The sequence below is a fragment of the Topomyia yanbarensis genome, chromosome 3 (genome assembly GCF_030247195.1).
Source record: "Topomyia yanbarensis strain Yona2022 chromosome 3, ASM3024719v1, whole genome shotgun sequence".
NCBI classification, from domain to species: domain Eukaryota; kingdom Metazoa; phylum Arthropoda; class Insecta; order Diptera; family Culicidae; genus Topomyia; species Topomyia yanbarensis.
Window position 1 is genome coordinate 56,762,212 of NC_080672.1, and position 21,655 is coordinate 56,783,866.

The 21,655-nt window shown below is 37.6% G+C and overlaps 1 protein-coding gene across 1 annotated transcript in view; it reads right to left on the reverse strand.

Moving 5' to 3' along the window:
* LOC131689679 (protein RER1) overlaps positions 1-21,655 on the reverse strand; it is a 291,551-nt gene that overhangs the window by 142,962 nt on the left and 126,934 nt on the right. The gene's annotated exons all lie outside the window — the stretch shown is intronic.

Consider the following 21,655-nt stretch of genomic DNA (forward strand, 5'->3'; position numbering starts at 1 on the left):
CGCCTACCACCTGCTGCTGGCTGGGGAGGGAACAAGCTGTAGTTACTAATTAGCGAAATTCCGATTCGTTGCAAAGTTCAACCTCTCGGAAATAACACGTAGCTAGTGTGTTGTTCATATTAGCTATACATACCGGTAGCTATAGTTAGGTGCACCTACAACTTCTCTCCATGTGGCCAAAAACTAAACACCCACTATAGTCACAAAAGGAGCTGCACTCGTCAAGCATCTCACTTTGCAGATATCTTAGTGGAGTTGGGGGTTGGTTGTGGTAAGTTAATGGTGGGGGGAGGGAAGGAGAGGGATGTCGGTTCGTTTATCATCAAAGCGCGCGAGAATGGCTGGCATCGTACTGCATCCGAGTCGTTGGCAGCGCTTTGCACGCTTTGTGTGTACATATCGGTTGTTGTTCTCCGTAACGGGGATCCCTGTTAGGTGGTAGGAAGTTTCATATCCTAGCAAATACCGAAAACAGCAATCTTTTTGTAGGTGGTTGGAAACGTCTTTAGTTCGTATTCTAACAGCTATAACGAAATCTTTTGAATAGTCATTTCTATCGAAAGTTTAGGGATTGAATCTGTAAGACGACTTCACATATGTAAATGATTGTACAACACCCTACTTCTACGTACGAAAATCTTTACCAACAGTGGGTTTTGGTAGCATTGTGTACATTTACAGGGTGTATTCGTAAAAATAATATAAACACATTTCTTTATTTTTTCACAACGAGAGTAAAAAAATAAATTGCAAGACTAGTTCTAAGTGTAGTAACCCGTTCAGAACGATCTAACAAAATAATAACAAAAACATGTTAAGATTGATAGAAATAACAAATTAAGTTTTAAGTTTGTTAAAGATTATCACATATTGAAAAAAATTCGGGAAAAATATTACATGAATATTGCATGTTCTAATACGTTTGTATCGTTTGGGTATTCTGGGTAAATCAGATTTCATAAAATTTAGGCAGGACAAAACTAAGCTTCCAAGATTCTATCGTTTTTATTCTGCAGGTTAACATCGTTTTTATCGCCAAGCCCAATATATCGCTTCAGAGCATCTCAAAAATAAAGAAATGCCGAAAATTACAAAAAAAATGTGATTTGGACGGCGATCCGCGAATGTGGTCAAATGACCACTACCTATAACAATTAACGATGAGATATACAAGAAAACGTGTCTTCAGAAATAACCTTTACAATTGCTAAGAAAGCAAAGCGGTTCTACGTCTACGTTTTGGATCAGACCATGCACTACGTATAAAACGTGCGGAAATGGTTCTACACCAATTAACGAAAAATGGAAAAAAATCTGGGCTTTTATAAAGACTGTACTTCGTTAGTAGGATAAAATTCTTGAAATTGAATGAAATAATAAGTCAAAGATTTACGTTTCAACTTCGTCTCATCAGTATCTGGCAGACCGTCTTGGCAATCTAGTCGAAATCAAAACACAAATCCTTGACTACCTAAAATTAGCTACGTGTTGAGCCCTTCATGTACGTAACGATTTTAGTCATTTTTTTCTTGAAGAATCGAAGTATATCAAACAGGTTATGTAGACAATAACTCATTATCAACTTTTCTATTCCTTTAAACCTTCAAGATAGTCCGACATTTTGGTAAATAATCATGTGCTATTTTTTTACAAATACACCCTTTACTTTGCAACGCTATCCTACACCTACACTTCCTCTATCCACCAACACCGCTGTGCCAAATTAAATTGAGATTGTGCTTTCTTGTTTCAAATCCCGGTGGAACGTTCCCGAAGGTAAAGAACATCATGAAGTACTAGTTGGGTTGAGATTCGTAAACAAGCTCGTTCGAATATTGAGACCGCGTTGGCTGGAGTGAGGTTAACTGGGGAAGTTATCCAGCGTTGATGGATAGTGTAAATCTGTTTACTTAAGCATTGCATTGAAAAAAAAATATTCATAAAGTTCACAAAAATGAGGGCGATACCCTTGATAATAAATTAAAATAATATTGAAAAGTTTGAAAATCAACTAGAATCTCGAACATGTCGATGACAATTCCAACTAAATTAGACGATTATCAATATTCAAACAAAATAGCTTATTATAAAAAATACTTGTCAAAACAAGGCCTAAAGGCCTACTTTAACTCTTTGAAAGATTTGCGGTTCTTCTTAATACGTCTTCATTGGAAGGATTATATACCTCAGAATGTGGTAAAATTCAGCATGTTTCGTTATTTCTTACTAGTTTCTAGTTGACGGAACGATAGTCGGCCAGGACTAGAGTTTCTACTCAGATAAACCCAGGGTTGTGGTTTTCGGTCTAAAGCAAGTAAATGGCATTGCTGAAGACAAAATCCTTGCGAAAGAGTACCGTGTCTATCGTCCCGCGCACAAGGTAGAGATAAATGGCGTTATTATCGATTCGAGTTTGGCATACTGTTTCAAATATCTCCTGATTTAGCTTTATTTTGGCGCGATTGCATTCAGGATCAGTCACACAACACGAGATATTTCAATCAGACTCGTGTCGGGTGACTTTTGCCGAATCTGCTTTGCCTAATGACATCCTCTTCGATAAGGTTCGTTTACCTATTCGCGTTTTTTGTGCTCGGGTCATGAAGGCAAGCAACTGTACAGCACGGCCACCTGAAAAGTGTTTCTACTGTAAGGATAGTTTATATGAGCTCTCGACATGTTCTGCGCACAACGAGCGTGAGTAGCAATTGCACCGTTTTCTTGAAGGACGTTATAAGAACTCTTACGCAGAAATGCTGAGAGTGTCATCAACTATGGCATTTTTTTTTTCGCTCTCTTGAACTAGGTTTAGGAAGAGTGTGATTTTGACTATCCCTAAGAGGGGACATTTTATATTATGCATATCTATCTTCTATCTATCTATCTATCTATATATATAAAAGTCAAAGTTTGTATGTATATGATTTATAGACTCCCAAACGGCTTAACCGATTGCCGTAAAAATTGCTACATAGTAGGCATTTGTTATGGGGCGTGTTTGTGTGCTATTGGTTGGGGATTATCTGCCCGCCAGATGGCGTTTCGGAACAAATTGTGTTGTCGTCCTATTTCGTTGAAAGTCGCAGCAACGCGCGATGGGTATTAGCAGGTAAGCTATAAGAGGAGGATTATTTCTTCACCTAGATTCCTTGCAACGGTTTCCTCTAAGTGACCACCAAAAATAACAAATCGAGGAAGCGCTGCCGCAAAACCGAAGCAAACAGCTTCTGTGGGTAACTTTAGCAACTACGCAGGTAAATCGATTGCGTTGTACGCAGGTCATCTGGGTTCGATTCTCAATCCCGCACATAGGGATGGATATTTCTCTAAAGATATTTTTCTAATCAGAAAAAGATGTGAGTAGCCTATAGGTTAAAGCCTCTATAATCAAAAATTAAAAGCAGCTTATTGTTTTGGAAATATGAGCTCAAACAAACAGTTCCCATCGCTTCCTGCGACACCAAAAACCTCAACTGTCCCAATTCAGTCAGATACTCAACCTAGTACTGAACTGATGGAATTCTCTGACATCCATCAAGGACGTGATATGTGAATCTCTCAATGCCTCTTGCTCACTTTTGTCTCTATAGTGAGAACATTTTGGAAACAGTTGACTGCGAAATGGCCCCTTCTTGGAGAGATTGCGTGACCTCACTCGAAACATTGATTGAAAGTGCTACGCAATTTCGTTATACCAAAAAATCGGATTTTCACAAGAGCTGTCTTCTCAGCGATAGTAGGCGGTTTTGATTGTCTTGATTCATGACACCCATATTCGGTCTGGTCTGTCAATCGAAGAGTGGTCAGACTTGTACACGGAGATGGCTTCGGCGTTTGAAGACAGCCTCAGCTTGATGGAAGCCAATACGGTCGTTGTTGGTGCCGGTTTGTCGACGAGTTAACGAGAGAAACATCGACGAGCATTCTACAGGGCACTGCCCAACGTACCAATACTAATGAAAGCGTTGAAGATTCGATCCGCTGGATATTCTATTGCACCAGTAAAGTATGTACGGACTTTGTACCGGCACAGATGATCTATCGATGGTGGGGTACTCCGTTGCTCTTCTGTCATCCAACAATAACACTCCAGGGTTAGACATAATCGAATTCAACTTGTTGAAAAATCCAGGAGACGTGATACGACCTGATTGTCGGTGATGGAGTACGGGTGTTCCTGCTCTAGCCTCCTCTGCGAACGTAGGTGTCATCAAACTGGAGAGAATCGAATTACCTAGAATCCCGGATTACCTACGCCCGCCAATATCACCGCTTCATTCAAGCTCAATGATTCTACTTCAGTTTACGTTGCAAAATTAGCTACCATTCAGTATAGCAGCTTTGGCTCTATTCCCAGTGCTTTGATCAAACATAGAGCTTTGGCTCTATTCCCAGTGGTTGGTAAAACCAACCTGCAAAGCACTGGAAAAATTCGGGAGTCCTTCTGAGCATTATCTGAAAAATCATACCAGAATACGTTACCTTACTTTGAGTACCTTCGTATTACTCTATTCCGGGCGATCAGAAAGCGGATTGTATAACTGGGCACCATGGAAGGGAACATCTACGAAAGACAACTCTGCTTCAATGAATTTTTCTGCATCACTTGCCAGTGGACACTCAAAAATTCTATTATCTCGATACCTTGAATATTTAGTGGCTGTTATGTTTTGGATCACGTCAAATCATTACACGTTGGCAGTCTTACCATCAACATCGACAAGTTTGCACCTGTGTACAAAATTTCATGCACGCGTTCAACCTCAAACATGCTTTGCCTTTGTGTACAGGTTTGCCTCGAACACTGTACCCAAGCGAGCGATGTGCAAACTTAGGTTTAAACACCGTGTATGCACACCGTGTGCGTACACAAGAAAGGCACACACAAAACAGAATGAGTTAACGCTAGTGATGATAAGTGAGAGAAAGAGAAAACTAGTGTCAAAATCATGTGTGTAAGAACACCGTGTACGTACATGGGGTTCGGTTGTGAAGGTTGCGTACCAAAACAAGTGCGCATGCTCGTGCACTTGTTTTGGTACGCATTAACGCCGAATATTGTGCACCAGGTATCAGTTATTGGATTACACCCTAGTTTCAATAAAAATTCAATTGATCCTCTTAATAAATGTAGTTTTTTGCGGGGCAAACTATTTTTAGACGTTTCAATAAATGGTATGTTTTTAACCGATAGGTTAATGTTCTTAGAATATTCTTCCAAAGCCTATAGTTTTCTGATGATTAAAACTTAAGGTTAGACATTTGATGATTATTTGATACGACCCAACTATTGCGCTAAACGGAGCTGTGGTTCTTTTATATATTTTTACATGACGTACAATGTCACGCGGCGGAAAACATTTGATTCCTCGACAATTGCGTCTTATGGATTGCTCATTTCGCTGTCGCTATTGTACACGTCTGTGTTATCATCGCGGTTGCTGTCTTGACGCTTGCGATCTGATGTCTTTCCTTATTCTTGCCCTTAGGTGCCATGAGTGCGAACCCCCCGCCCATAGTGGTAGCTTCCTTACACGCTATATTGAATTGAAGCTGTCATTATTTTCGGTTTATATTTACAATTTCATAAAACTAAAACATAAAACTACAATACGAAACTAGCTGAAAATTACGTTCAAAGACTATGGAAATTTTATAATATATATATATATATATATATATATATATATATATATATATATATATATATATATATATATATATATATATATATATATATATATATATATATATATATATATATATATATATATATATATATATATATATATATATATATATATATATATATATATATATATATATATATATATATATATATATATATATATATATATATATATATATATATATATATATATATATATATATATATATATATATATATATATATATATATATATATATATATATATATATATATATATATATATATATATATATATATATATATATATATATATATATATATATATATATATATATATATATATATATATATATATATATATATATATATATATATATATATATATATATATATATATATATATATATATATATATATATATATATATATATATATATATATATATATATATATATATATATATATATATATATATATATATATATATATATATATATATATATATATATATATATATATATATATATATATATATATATATATATATATATATATATATATATATATATATATATATATATATATATATATATATATATATATATATATATATATATATATATATATATATATATATATATATATATATATATATATATATATATATATATACAGGGTGTTTGGTTCATGGTTAAGAATCTCTCGGGGGGTGATAGACTGCCATATTTGGAGAAAAAAAGATGGGTGGGTAATGTCTGCGACATAACCGGAGAGATGTAGAATACATAAGGAACACGTTCTTCAAATATGTTGATACTCATTGGAATTTTCGGACAAAAGGTGATTTGGGCGAGGAATATTTCAAATTATTCTTTACAAAAATGATGGTGGTCCTGAAAAGGACCGGTTTTGTTGGCGTTGTTGGCCTTGGTGAGGGAGATGGCTAACGATGAAATTAATTGTTAGCATGAGGAAGTCGCGTAGTACTGGCCAATGGAAGAACAGATAATAATTGATTCCTGAAAATCAATTTTTCTTTATTCATGTAAATTATACATACTTACAAATCTAACAGAAGATTCCTGATCATATTTCTGAATCATTAGTGCGAACATTGTGTAATTTGGTTAAGTACAATGAAAGTTACAAACTTTCCAAACTCGACCTTCTGTTCATTCAGAAATATTGAAATGGGGTGTCGTGGTCACAATAAAAAAAGATGGGTGGGTAATGTCTGTCACATAACCGGAGCGTCGTGATTTCAATTCGAGACGTTAATTTAAATCTAATAATATTCAACAGAATCACGTGAGAATGGGAAATTTTCAAATAATTCTCTATGGTAATAATGGTGGTTCTGAAAAGAACCTTTGGTATCGGCGTTGGTGTTGATGGTGATGCGCTGGATCGTTGGATATTTTTGGCATGATAGTTACGTGCCTGGCGAACTGTTTTGTAGCCTCGAACAAAACGACAAGACTGGCTTCTTCGGGTACCATTACGGCTGAACTTTATAAGCTTAGCTCGACTTTGAAATCCTGCACAATCTCACGAATCAGACACTGGTAGGGCCATTTTGTTTGCTACTAGCACGGAGCTGCACAAAAAATCATTTAATGCAGTTAGTTCACGGGGGCTGCCAAAAAGCTTGAATAGAAGCATGCGACTTCAACGTTTCTCTTAAACACATGCAACAACACATTCGTTTTGGTAATACTGATAATAACAGTAGAAAGGAATGGAAAAGCAGTGCACGAAACGAGCGAGAGGATAATTTAAATTTTTGTTCCGTGTGCAAGCTACTTCTTTCCACCCAACGTATTATGTTGCTTGTTGAAAATTTGCTACACACCTTAAAATAAAAGTTTCAGTTTAACTCTCACTAGAACACAATTGATTGGTCCTGAAAAGAACCGTTGCTTTTATTGTAATTTACGCCCACTCCCACAAACCGACCAAGTAGGCATCAGTGGCTTCATTACGGCTGAGTTTTGTAAGCGTAGCTCGACTTTGAAGTAATACACAACCTTACGAACCAGACGCTGGAATGTTAGCCAGCGGATTAGTTGCTCCGTTGCCCTTTAGTTGGGGCGAAATACTAGCATGGCGACAGTTCCTGATCGGTAGTTGGTTGCGATGGGCCACCAGTAGCTGGGGCACTTTTGCGGACCGTCATCATCGCCAACTGCTTTCCTCCGGTGGACTGGCTGCTTGCTAGTGCTTGAACGAATACGAATGATGAGAAAAACCGACCGACCAATATTCATATATGAAAACACAAGAAAGCACTACTATCGCTCTCCCGCTCGTTTTCGTGCCATTCCTGTGCCTTTCCTTTCCGTTCGGCTACCAATACTAGCATAACCAAAACGAATATTCTGTCTTTCCATCGCCTTCAATCTAGTGGCCAGTGCTAGCAAACTTGCATGTTCAGTTTTTCAATAACAACATTCCAACAATATTTTCAAAGAATGTTGCAGATTTGAAAAGAAGGAAGGAGAAGATTTTCACAAATTTAAATTCTTTTGTTTTATTTGTTAGCGCTGATAAAGGCTATTTAGTTTGCTACTAGCAAGGAGCTGCACAAACAAATCGATTTATGCAGTTAATCAACGGATACTGCCAAAAAGTTCGAATAAAAGCATGCGACTAGTGTACTTTGCATGTTCTATATTTTATCAATACTAGAGAGGATCAATAAAATAATTCAAATTGTTATAGCGACATGCAATTGTGGCAACACTGGCCATGAGATGGTGGGGGAACACGCACATTCGTTTTAGTTATGATGGTAGTAGCAGCAGAAAGGAATGGAAAAGCAGTGCACGAAAACGAGCGAGAGAAGATAATTTAAATTCTCTTTCTTTCTTTCCACACATCGTATTTCTTATATTGCTTTCTGAAAATTATTTGTTATACACCATAAAATGTAAATTTCAGTTTAACTCTTATTAGAACACAATTAATTGGTCCTGTAAAGAACCGTTTATTGTTTTATTGCGGGAGCATAATTCAGACGCACTCCCCGCGGACACGGTGAGCTAGAAAGCACTATTTTGCATTCTCGAACAAACCGACCAAGTAGGCATCGTTGGCTTCTCGGGGCATCATTACGACTGAGCTTTGTAAGCGTAGCTCGACTTTGCAGTCCTGCACAATCTCACGACCCAGACGCTGGAACGATAGCCTACTCTGTTGCCCTTTAGTTGGGGCGAAATTCTTGCAGGGCGACAGTTCCTGATCGGGTTGCGATGAGTCACCAGTAGCTGGGGCACTTTTTCCGCCGTCGTCATCGCCGACTGCTTTTCTTCGGTGGACTGGCTGCTTGCTAGTGCTTGAACGAATACGAATGATGAGAAAAACCGACCGACAGATATTTATATAATCGCGCTAATATGCACTACTATCGCTTTCTCGCTCGTTCTCGTGCCGTGCATGAGCCTTTCCTTTCCGTCCGGCTTCTAATGGCCTAACCAAAGGAATATGCCGTCTCCCCCACCAAGTGCTCTCGTCAAGCAACCCAATGCGAATAACCATACGAACAAACATGTAATGGACCTATATATAAACTTTTCATTATTTTATTGTTCGGTTGGTCTACCATAACGACGGCTCTGTGCGGGATGGGCTGAAAATTTTCACTTTTCCGAGTCGTTTTCGAAAGATTTTTCAAAACACATTTTTTTTGTTATTAGTACATGTTATACATACTTCAAATTTTAATACAGCATAGAGGAACATATTTGCAACAAATTGGTCTAAAAATCAAATCATTCTGTTAAGTATGATAAAAGTTATTAACGTTCAAAATCTGACGCGGCGCCGCAGCCGATATTTTGAAACGGGACCCCTATATTGAAACCTTAAATGTATTCTACATTAAAAAATTGTTCTACACATACCATCAAATCTCAACCGTTACAGAGTTATTGAACTTTTTGTGTAAAAAACTTATTTGTCTTGAAATACATCTAGCTTAAAAAGTATACTTTGTATTTTAAATGTTTTAGTTCCATTCGAAAGGCGAGAAAATTTTGCATTGAGTGATGCCCTCACATGTTTCAGCTAATGAGTTTAAGTAGCCTTTTCAAAGTAATTTATTGAAAATTAAACAATTTCAAACGGTTTTTCGTTCATTTCTTGAAAATCCTAATAGTTAACCTCATCATTTTAATAATTCAGATTGTTAGTCTTGATGAGCTGCTTAATTTGTTCTTTGACATGATACACTTACCTTTCCTTATTTTCATGATTTTGGGTTATTCAACTTGGATATTTTTATCTGATTTTCACTAGAGCTGGTGCTCTAATTGAAAAATTACGGCACTTATTGTACTTTTTTTCTTTTTATTCAAAAGCCAGGAAAATTTTGCAGTGAAAAATGTATTAATACCTTTCAGTTAAGTGAATTTAGTATTCTTTTAAAAGTAAATTAGTTTAAAGTTAGTGCTATTATTGGCATTTTCATTAATTTTCTTAAAATAGTAAATAATAAACATCACCATTATTATCATGGAAATAATGCATCTCAGCAAGTTCTACAGTTCTTTCTTTGACTCCATTCAATTATCTCTTTTGGTTTCGACGCAAAATCGTTTTTATCACATCGTTTCATATGCAAAAATAATGATTTCGAACCCACTACATTTGTAGGGAGCTCATGCTGTGTTAACTATTAAATAGCAGCAAAATGAAAAGAAATATAGACAAAGTGTCTTATAAAAAGTTATAGAGAACATTAAGGATCATAAAATGAACATTAGTTACGATAAATTTTGTTGATTAATAATTAGAATAATTAAAAAACTCTCCAAAAAACACAAAGTTTGAGTTATTTCGTTAGTAAAAAATCATTTAGCACACTTAACTAAAAGATATTTGTACATACACTGATAGGACATTTTCTCAGCTTTCCAATGAAATCTTGTTAATAACGATATAAAGCATATTTTTTAGATTAGAGTCTTTTACGCACTTGCAAGTCGGTTACAGGAAAAGTATAGTAATGAATTTACAAAGAAATGAGAAGAGATAGAAATATGACGTCCAAGAACAAATCATGCATCGTCCCAAAACCCAAGTTTTGGATAATAGATATTGCTATAATCATACTTCATTATTTCGAGAAAATTAGCAAAAACCTCCTCAAAAACACTAACTTTTAACTACTTTACAGTTAAAAGGTAATTAAAACTAATTAGTTAAAAGATATGAGAACACCGTTCAATAGGAAATTTTCTAACCTTTCGAATGGAACTAAAACATTTAAAATGCTAAGTATACTTTTTAAGCTAGAGGTATTTTAAGACAAATAAGTTTTTTACATAAAAAGTTCAATAACTCTGTAACGGTTGAGATTTGATGGTATGTGTAGAACAATTTTTTTCTCCAAATATGGTAGTCTATCACCCCCCGAGAGATTCTTAACCATGAACCAAACACCCTGTATATATATATATATATATATATATATATATATATATATATATATATATATATATATATATATATATATATATATATATATATATATATATATATATATATATATATATATATATATATATATATATATATATATATATATATATATATATATATATATGTATTTGGGGCAATGTTTAAAGAGAACAAATACAGCTCAGCTTAGCTTAGTTGACTGCCCGTGAGTTTCCCGTGATTGATCAAAGCCTGTTGAAATTACATATGGGGCCGTTCATAAACCACGTAGACTCATAGGGGGGCCGGGGGGGTCTGGCAAAAGTCTACGTTTGTCTACGAGGGGGGAGGGGGGTCTTTGAAAAAGTCTACGTAGACTTTTATTTTTTCTTATTCTCGTATTACTAATTATGAATGGGATTTAAAGAGAGTTGTATTCAAAATATCGGTCTATTCAGCATTTATGCAGAAACTTCAGAGCTAGTACATATTGAGGTAACTACTCGTTAAGCGACCACTCAACCCAGAACCCACGATTTTTTTTTTGGACAAGCTCACACGTTTTTGTTTCTTGCGTATATTTTGATATAGTTTTGATCTGGGAATAATACAAAATGACAGTTCCAAAGACGATCACCAAAAATTCCTCTCGTCGGAAGATTTTGACTGTGAAATCATCTGAAGCACCACTAGTTAGCAGACATGCATGGACCATTAAATGCATGAACCATAAAAAGTTAAAAAATGTTCAAAGTTAAGCATTGTAACAACAAAACACCCGATTTTTAACAATAAGTAGATTATTTTTTTTATTTTTATTTAATAATTTCGGTGGTTAAAGCAGTAGTGTAGTTAAACTTCTACAACAAAGTGTTTACTCGAGTTAATCAGTTTCTCTTGCAATCATTTACACTGATTAAAAAATCTTTAAACACCCGTTAAATTTTACGTCTTGACCCTATGCAACTCCGTGCAAACCGGCTCTACTATATTTATCTTCGAAAATATTCGGAGTTGAACTTTGATACTTTGCGATAATACTCTAAGGTGATACGGCTATTAATTACATAAGAAATATAAATATTTTTGGGAAGATTTAAATAGCTTCGTTCCCTTAATCAAATAAGGCAATTCAGATTATCTTATTATCTTTGAAATATTGGAATTTGTTCACGAAAAGTTAAATTTGTGTGCATGTATGGTTTATTATTTTAGTCTAGATGATAGTACACATCGACAGTATTAATTTGTAATTGTTTCTTATAATTTAACAATTTTGAATGCACCAGTAAGGCTCAAAAAGCTTTAGCAATTCTGCATTGTTGGTGTAGGTCGCACTTCGGCCAAAATTTAAGCTAGTTATAGCAATGTATCTTTATACATATATTTGAGTGACTAACCTTGAAAAGAAGTATTCCGCTACACAAACGTTGGAAAGCACCTTGAATCGGTATTAATTGATTTGATCAATCATAGACAAAAAACCAATGTGAAAAATCTTTCTTTAATATTTAAAAAGCTTGAAATAAATCTGAACGCTTATTTTTAATTGAACATTATAATGTGCTTCTTGCTAAATTCACATTTCCTGCGAATAAAAAAAAACAAAGTCTACGTAGACTTTTGGTGGGGGAGGGAGGGGGGTTGGTAAAAGTCTACTAAGGTCTACTAGGGGGGAGGGGGGGGGGGGTTAAAAATTCTCAAATTTCGGTCTACGTGGTTTATGAACGGTCCCTATTGAAACAATTGTATGATACTTGGGAGTAGTTCATCATACTCAACGTGCAACCTAAAGAGACTAAGATTATAGTATGATCAATAACGTAGATAGACACGCCCATGCAGAACAATTTTGGGATGGGAAGGAATGTTAGTTCAACACTTGTAACTATTATGACCGAGGAATTCTCTGCAGTGTCGCAGGATAGGATTGGTGTTAGTAGTTAGGGAAACGAATCAGGATATATCTTGTTAGATATTGTGGCTTTGCTAAGTGCTCATGGGCTTTGTCTTTTCATTTTAGATCAAAGTTTTCAGGTGGGCGACCTCCAGTAGAAATATGAAAGCCGTTCGAATAGGTATTTCAATATTTTTTTATTTCGATTATAGAGGTTTTAACCTTAAGGTCATTCCCCTTTTCGGGTTAAAAAAATCTCTTATGAAAAATTTCTAACCCTATGTGCGTGGTCGGGTCTCGAACCCAGGTGCGCTGCGTACAAGGCAATCGATTTACCAACTACGCTACGCCCCCCCCCCCCCCCCCCCATTTAAATAATTATTCTTCCGCGGGGCGTTACATAAAAGGATAAATAAAATAGAGGTATCTATTCATCTATAGGCAATACGATCTTAACAATTTGTACGAAAGTCACTAGCAATAAATTTCCGAAAATTCGAAACGAGCTATTTTAAATACGGACTGCCGGCTTCAATGATCATTTCCAAAGTTAGTAAAGTAAATGATATCCCAAATGAATGTGAAGAAATTTACTGCGAAATGTTAATGACAAATTGGCACCACCACTCTCCCTATCAGACACGTTGCCATAATTGGGTTAAATGCCAAATTGCAAACTTTTTTTTGTGCCCACAAAAGACTGGCTAGAAGAAGAGCAATACTGGCAAAGACCGACTACCACATGATCGGTTCAAACTCGAAAGAGTAACGGATGATTTTGAAGAAAGGACCAGGAGTGCGATTTTACGAAGTTTTAGCTTCCGATCGCCCTACGTTTTCTGACAGTGAAGTTCTGGAGTGTTGAATTGTTTACCGCTGTTTAGGAAAGCAAAAGTAGCTCAAAGCAAGTGTCAGACCTTCATGAGACCTCAAGAAGTCACTTTTGGAGGTATTCGTCAATGTAGATGGGTCAGTCGACGGTTCCAGATTTTTTAAAAATTGGCTTATTTTGACACATCTACAGATCGCTTGCCACACAAAAAAACTTTTTGTGCAATTCGACAGCTTCATTTTGGGCCAATTCAAAAAATTTCCTACATAAAATTTTGCTTTTGAAATACGGTTTTTAAACCAAAATTTGAAATTTATTTCTTGGTGTGGAAGATCCGGTATATTAATATATACCGTTACTTACTGTAGAATTATACTTCATCCTTTACAGCTATTGTACAACTGCCAGAAGAAACCTAAAACGTTCGTACACAGACGGGAATAGCGAATCAGACAAGGTGACTATATGCCAGTGATTGACTGAATACAGCATGGATAAAGGCTATGAAGCAAAATCTTAAAATCCAGGTCCAGCTAGGAACTCCTAGCATATTTTTAGCAGCCTCTCACGACATGGGAGCGGGTTCCCAGTGATTCTATTCTTGGCTAAAATAGTGCAAATAAAATTTTAGCCCGCCTGACACCACACGGCTTTGAAACCTGAGCAATAGTTTGACCCAATTATTGAAGCTGTAGTTGCACTGGTTCACGCTTTCTTGAAAATACGGCTATCTCAGTTTTCTCCGTGGAGAACTCGATACCCAGGCTTTGGGACCTGTAACAGAGACCACACCGTCATCTGTGAGCTGCCTTAGCGTTCAGGAATTGACAAGACATTCGTCAATGTTATTCACGTTGAAGTTGCTGAGAAGGTGCCTTGGACATGAGTCCTGGGGAAGACTAATTCGTGATGTCGATAAATCATCAAGCGAAAAGTGCATGTGCTTTTCAGATAACAGGTTTAGCAAAAAGTTATTTAAAATCGGCGAAAGACCACGCTGGTGCCACTTCTATGACAGAACGTTGATAGAAACTAAGTCAAAAGCCCCCTTAATATCCAAAAAACTGATGCCATTTGCTCTTTGCTAGTATAGGCCATATGGATTTCTGTAGAAAACAACGTCCCTTTGCCTTTGCGGAAGTCAAATTGTGTATTAGACAGTAAGCCATTTGCTTCAACCCAATTGTCGAGGCGAAAGAAGATTATTTTTTCGAACAACTTCCGAATACAATCCAAATTACAATCGGTCGATACGAGTTGTGGTCGGAGGCTGGTTTTCCTGGTTTTTGGATGGCGATGATCTTAACTTGCCTCCAGTCATGAGGGACGGTGTTACCCTCAAGAAACTTGTTAAATAAGTTCTACAAGCGCCTTTCGGCAGTCTCAGGCAGATTCTTCAGCAAGTTGAATTTTATTCTGTCTAACCCTGGGGCGTTATTGCGTGACAAGAGAGCAAGTGAAAACTCTACCATCGACAACGGTGTTTCGTGCGCGGTATCGTGAGGAGACGTACGTTTTCTGTACCGGGACAGCGTCCGGACAGATCTTCTTGGCGAAATCGAAAACCCAGCGGTTTGAATATTCAGCGTTCTCGTTGGTACTGTTTCGGTTACGTATACGCCAATCTGTACCCCAAAAAGTGTTCATCGCTGTTTCTCTCGTTAGCCCGTCGACGAACCGGCGCCAGTAACTGCGTTTTTTGGCTTTCATTAGATTCTTCATTCGCCTTTCTAACGACGCGTACTGTTAATAGTACATTAAGGCATTGAATTTAAGGCTACATTTTTGTGATAATTAAAACAACTGAGAGTATGTAAAATTCTGCTCTTCCAGAAAATAAAGCTGGGAACAAATGCATGAGAGTATAAAAATGTTTAGTTTGTTGAAATAAAGAATAATTGTGATTCTATAATCTTTCGACATTGTTCAATGCAGATTAAAAAAAAATTGGACTAAAAGTTTTATAAAAGTTTTCGATTTACTGAAGTTCCGGGTAGTTTGGCATATCGAGAACTTTTGAGTATTGGAGCACAATATTTATTTTGATCACTGTAAACTGTACTCTAGAACTGATTTTTCATACCGACGCGATTTCAAATATACTAGTAAATGAAATATAATCAAAACATGTTACGTTTTGTACTCTGGTCTTACGCCAACAGTTCGTGTAACCCTATAGTGCTATCCCATGTAGCTTTTAAATTGGGACACACTACAATTTTATTCTGAAAAATGCCTGGCTACAAAACACTATTATGCTTTTTATATAGAAGGCAAAGACATAAACAAGAGATACGGATTCCAACATCGGGAGAGTAGAGACCGTATCATGAAAACTAGCAGCCAGACAATAATTACAGGAAAAAGCAGAAATTAAACTTGCAGTTTTCGTCGAATCGCCGTCTGAGCTCCTTGGATCTGCTGGAAACACGTTTGGGATTTCCAGGCAGCAACCAAAAGAGAAAAAAGAGAAGAGATAAATAAATTTGGAAATTTATCGTGTTTAAAAATATCGAGGATAACCAGCACGTATCGGACAGGTACGAGATCAAGGAGATTTGTTTAACGCAGATATGGTGCCTGAACACTGGGCGCACGACCAGACAACATGTTTAATGTCGCAATAACCATAACAAGCACAGAGACCGCTCTCCATGACCCCAACACGCAGGAGATGCACATTCCATGTATAATGATTGGTATTGACTCAAAATATCACCCGGATGAAGTTACGACCCTCATCCATCCGCTTGGACCAAGGTTTGCTGATACCTTTGGGATTCCTAAACTTCCATTGCACAGGTCTGAATTCACAATTTAGGAAGACAAAAATGTTTTTGGCTACACCTTATGTTTTAGAGCTAGGATGTCTTCAGGACAAATAATCAGTATTGATTAGACCATCCCCAGATGTAGATGGTATTAGGGTGGCTCTTATTGTTAGGGTTCTTCAAACATTATTTTCTGATTGTGAGGATATAGAATATTGCAGTCTTCAGCAACATTGTACAGGAACTCATACCAAGCAACTTTGCCGAAGACGTCATAGTTGTATCTCCAAAGGTTTTTATTTTATAGCTATTTAAATTGACCAACTTAGGGTGTTCCTAACAAAAATAGTTTTTTTGCTCTAACTTTTTTATTTTTTTCTCATAAACGGTGTCTTCAGACAACTTGTAAAGCTTATCGAGACAATTTTTTTTCATAATAGAATAATTCAGATATCACTTTTAGAACCGAAGTTATGAGTAATATTGAATAAAAAAAAGCCCTTTAAAATATTTATATCTAAAATTGGGGCAAGCAAAAATAATTTCTTCTTCTTGCATTTCAAAGAGAATACTTTCAGGCATGTTTAGAAAAAAAAAATGCAAAGGTGATATTTCTGATAAAAATTTAAATGTAGTTTGAATATTGTGATTTTACTACTGAAAAATGCCTCATGTAGAGTCAAAATTTCTCGAATGGGTCACCCAAATTAGGTGATATCGCAATTTCGATGGAAGATCCATTTTTTGGTAGTATATGGCATTGCAAAACCAAATCCAGATGGGTTCTGCGAAAAAAATGTTTTTTTTTTATAATTTTTTAAGCTGCGTACAAGGTAATCGATTTCCAAATACGCTATGATCGTCCCCACATTTAATTTAGAATAATGTAATTGCGGACCATCTTTTTTCTCGGCGGCATGTTGTTAGGTACAAAAAGTAGTATATGTGATATTTTTTGACGTAGGACTACGTCTTTGTTTTCGATATGGGGGTGCACTTTGCAAATTCAACAAAAATGGTATGTAACGAAAAGTGGTCCAATTTTAAACGCTTATAATTCAGCCACCTTACGGTAAATTTTCAATTTTTTGCGCATATCGCTCAAAAAATACTTCTAAGAATAGATTCCAATAGATAAACCCAAAGATTTTTGATATCATGGCATTAAAATTTTAAATAATGTTCAACATAGTCGAAATACCACGCATTTGCACACAGAAGGCTGCGCTTCCCTTGTCTGGCACGACAGATTTATGTACCTAACGCGCAACGCTTCTATGGATGACGTCATCATCGACTATTTAAAGAGCAGATTACCTCTTGGACGGCTCAGTTGTCTCTTGGACGGCAGGCAGAGCAGAGCATTGCGCTGCATGCTCCCATAGCCAGTGTAGCAGAGACTAGCGTCGTGGTACTAGTTGTCTCTTTCGCTCCACCCATCATCACCAGCGTTGACTCATTTTGCTAGGCGCGTATCTTCCATTCGTGTACGGATACGATGTACTGGCACAGCTTTTTGATTCAATCACGGTACACCGTTCGCTTGGGTTAATTGTTTGAGGCGAATGTGTAGGTATATCCAAGTGTTGCGTGTATGATAGAAATCTGAGCTTTCGTTGCGCGAAGCGAAAGCTTTCGTTTTTTCTTTGTGTTGTTATCTCCATGACAGGCTAAGGAGACGAAAACTTTCTTAGCCAGAGATGCCAGATACTTTTTTCAAATTTCTGCAATAATAATTTTCAAAGTCTGGGAAGTACCAAAAATGCCTAAAGTAGATAAAACTGTAATTTGAAACTAATGTAACCAAAGGCCTTTATTTTCAAAAATCTGTAAATATCTGCAACCAAACTAAAAAAACTGTAAATATCTGCAACCAAATTAAAAAATCTGCAAATATCTGCGTCATCGAAAAAATCTGCAGCTAAAATTAAAAGTCTGCGATTTTGCAGACATGTTTTTGTTTATGTTTATGTTTATGTTTATTACCTTCACCAACAAGCCCCTTGGCCCCAATGGTGGTTGCTTAAACTAATTACATTTTAAAATTGACAACATTTTCGCTTTTATAGCATTCCGCGTCCGGTTGAAGTCGAAGGCCGTCGCCACACTGTTAAAAATTCGTTGGAGTCCGGTTACAGCGCTCTGGCAACCATAGTTGGTTCTCCTGAACGGAACTCGCATAAGGGAGTTATTACGTAGAGCTCGAACGCGGGCTTGAAGAATGCTGAGTGTATCGAGGTGTATAAGCTGGCAACGGTTTTCATAGCTCGGCAGCTGAAATCTGTTTCGCCATGGGAGATGACGAAGGGCGAAGCGTATGAACCTGCGTTGGACAGCCTCGATTCTGTCAATCCCGTTCTGGTAGTACGGATTCCAAACAGCTGAACAAAATTCTAACGTTGAGCGGACCAACGCGCAGTAAAGCGATTTAAGACAATATACGTCCCTGAAGTTTTTCGCTATTCGGAAGATGAACCCAAGCTGTCGTGATGCCTTATCCACGATGTATGACGTATGTGGTTTGAATGTTAATGCCGAATCCATGATGACTCCGAGATCTTTGATGTGAAAGTGTCTTGGAATGCTCGAGCCGAAGAAATGGTAGTTAAACTGAGTCGGTTGGCGTTTCCGCGTGAACGTAACGATTGAGCATTTGCTCGGGTTTAAAACCATTCTGTTTTGATCACACCACGTGCTAAAGCTGTCCAGATCCCTCTGAAGAAGCTCGGCATCGATTTTATCCCGTATTTGTTGAAAAAATTTCATGTCGTCGGCGAAAGAAAGGCGGGGTCCTTGTAATGTGAAATTGATGTCATTAAAGTAGAGGAGGAATATTACTGGACCGAGATGGCTTCCTTGTGGTATGCCGGATGTAGCGAAGAATGGTGCAGATAGACAGTCCTTAATGCTGATTTGGAGTTGCCTTCCATCGAGGTAGGAACGAAACCAGCGCAGAAGTTGTCCATGAATGCCGAGTTTGTCCAGCTTCGCTATTGCGATATCATGGTTGATTTTGTCGAAGGCCGCAGATAGATCCATATAAATAGCATCGGTTTGCAATCCGTCAGCGAATCCATCCATTACATATGTTGTGAACGAGAGCAGGTTTGTCGTTGTCGATCGTTTAGGCATGAAACCGTGTTGGTCATCTGCAATGTAGTGTTTGCAGTGAAAGAAAATAGGATCTAACACAACCAGCTCGAACAGTTTTGATACAGCACTTAAACACGAGATTCCCCGATAATTGTCAATGTTCGATTTGTTTCCTTTTTTATGAACTGGAAACATGTGCGCTGCTTTCCAGCAGGAAGGGAATGTACCAGTAGTGAGTGATAGCTCGAAGACTCGCCGAAGTGTTTCAAGAAGCCCGCTGATGCACTTTTTGACAAAAATCGAGGGAACACCATCTGGACCTGGGGAACAAGATGCTTTCAGTTTGGCATTTGCTGCAAGAATGGCAGCATTATCGACACAAATTCGGTTGATGGTTCGTCCTAGAGAAGGAGTTAAATTAGCGGCGGCAGCGACTTGTTGTGGTGGCAAGCGCTCGTTGGAAAAAACGCTTGAAAATTTGTCGGAGAACAGTTGGCAAATTTCCTTAGTGTCGGTGCCTAAAACTCCATTAAACGACATACAAGATGGCAAACCGGATTCCTTTCGCTGCTCGTTAACATACTTCCAGAACGACTTGGGCTTGGATTTCAGTTGACGCTCGACGTTTCGCTGGTGTCTAAAAAAGGCGCGTCTGCTTTGTTGTTTGTATTCGTGGTTGAGTTGAAAGTAGTGATTTCGTAATGCAAGTGTCTTATGCTTCGAAAATTTTTTAAATGCAGCTCGTTTGGCAGATTTTAAACGTCTTAGGACGGTTGATTGCCAGGGAGGGTGTTCATCGGTACTAATTGTTCGTTTTGGTACATGGCGGTCGATAAGGTAGTTAAGAATACTAGAAAACGTCATCGCTGCTTCGTTCGCGTCGTCATTGTTAATATTTTCGTCCCAGTTTATATCCAACAGCGTGCTAACGATGCTGTCGTAGTCAGCGTTTTTAAAATCGTAGACGATAGACATGTCTGCAAATCTGACATCGGTTAGACAAGTCAAAGTGTCGCCAGTATTACTTGTTGTACGACAATTTATCATCAATATTTAGTACTCCTTTTTGCAAATAAATATGCTCCTGATGGTCAAAATATATGATCGAGTACTCAAAGTACGTGAAAACTTGTTTACCCCTTTTGGTAACTTTATATCCTCTAAGTATTCCGATCATTAACCAAAGCGACTATTTAATTTTTTTGTGAGTCCGCAGGCACAACCGATCACTACCCAATTTTACACACTTTGTAAGGACTCTAAAAGAAATCTGCAGCCTTGTATTCAACTTGAAAGAATTTCCCCCACATACTAGTCTAGTAAAATATAGTTATATTCGTACACCAACAAATTCGCAAATGCACCCATGTCCACCCGAACGCACTATCAACCAAGCGTATCCATCGCCATGAAACTAGATCAGCCCCATTGCATTCCATTTGATAGCTCCGTGAAATCACCGCATCGTTGTCCCACAAGCAAACAACTTGAAATCCGTTTTCCACCAGCACCAGTTGTTGGCCCGTTTCGTCTTGCTCTCTCTCTCTCTCTCTCTCTCTCTCTCTCTCTCTCTCTCTCTCTCTCTCTCTCTCTCTCTCTCTCTCTCTCTCTCTCTCTCTCTCTCTCTCTCTCTTAACGTCGCGTGTCGCGCTCAGTGTCATTACCATACACACGGCTTTGACAGTTGTTGCGGACCTGAGATCGTCTTGCTATGATTCCCTCTTCCCATCACGCACGAGGAGAGCAGCAAGGACCTCCGCGCACACGCGTCCTTAACGGCTCCCCCCCCCCTTCTGTGCTGGTCGGTCTGACGTAAAACCTCAGCTGACAGTTCTGTCAAAAGTTTCCGTGTGTGTGCCGCCCGTCCAGTGCGATAGCGCATGCGTCAAAACCGGAAGGACCTCCGGTGGTCGGTTGCCGAAGCCACTTGACGCAGCACCATCCGCTTCTGC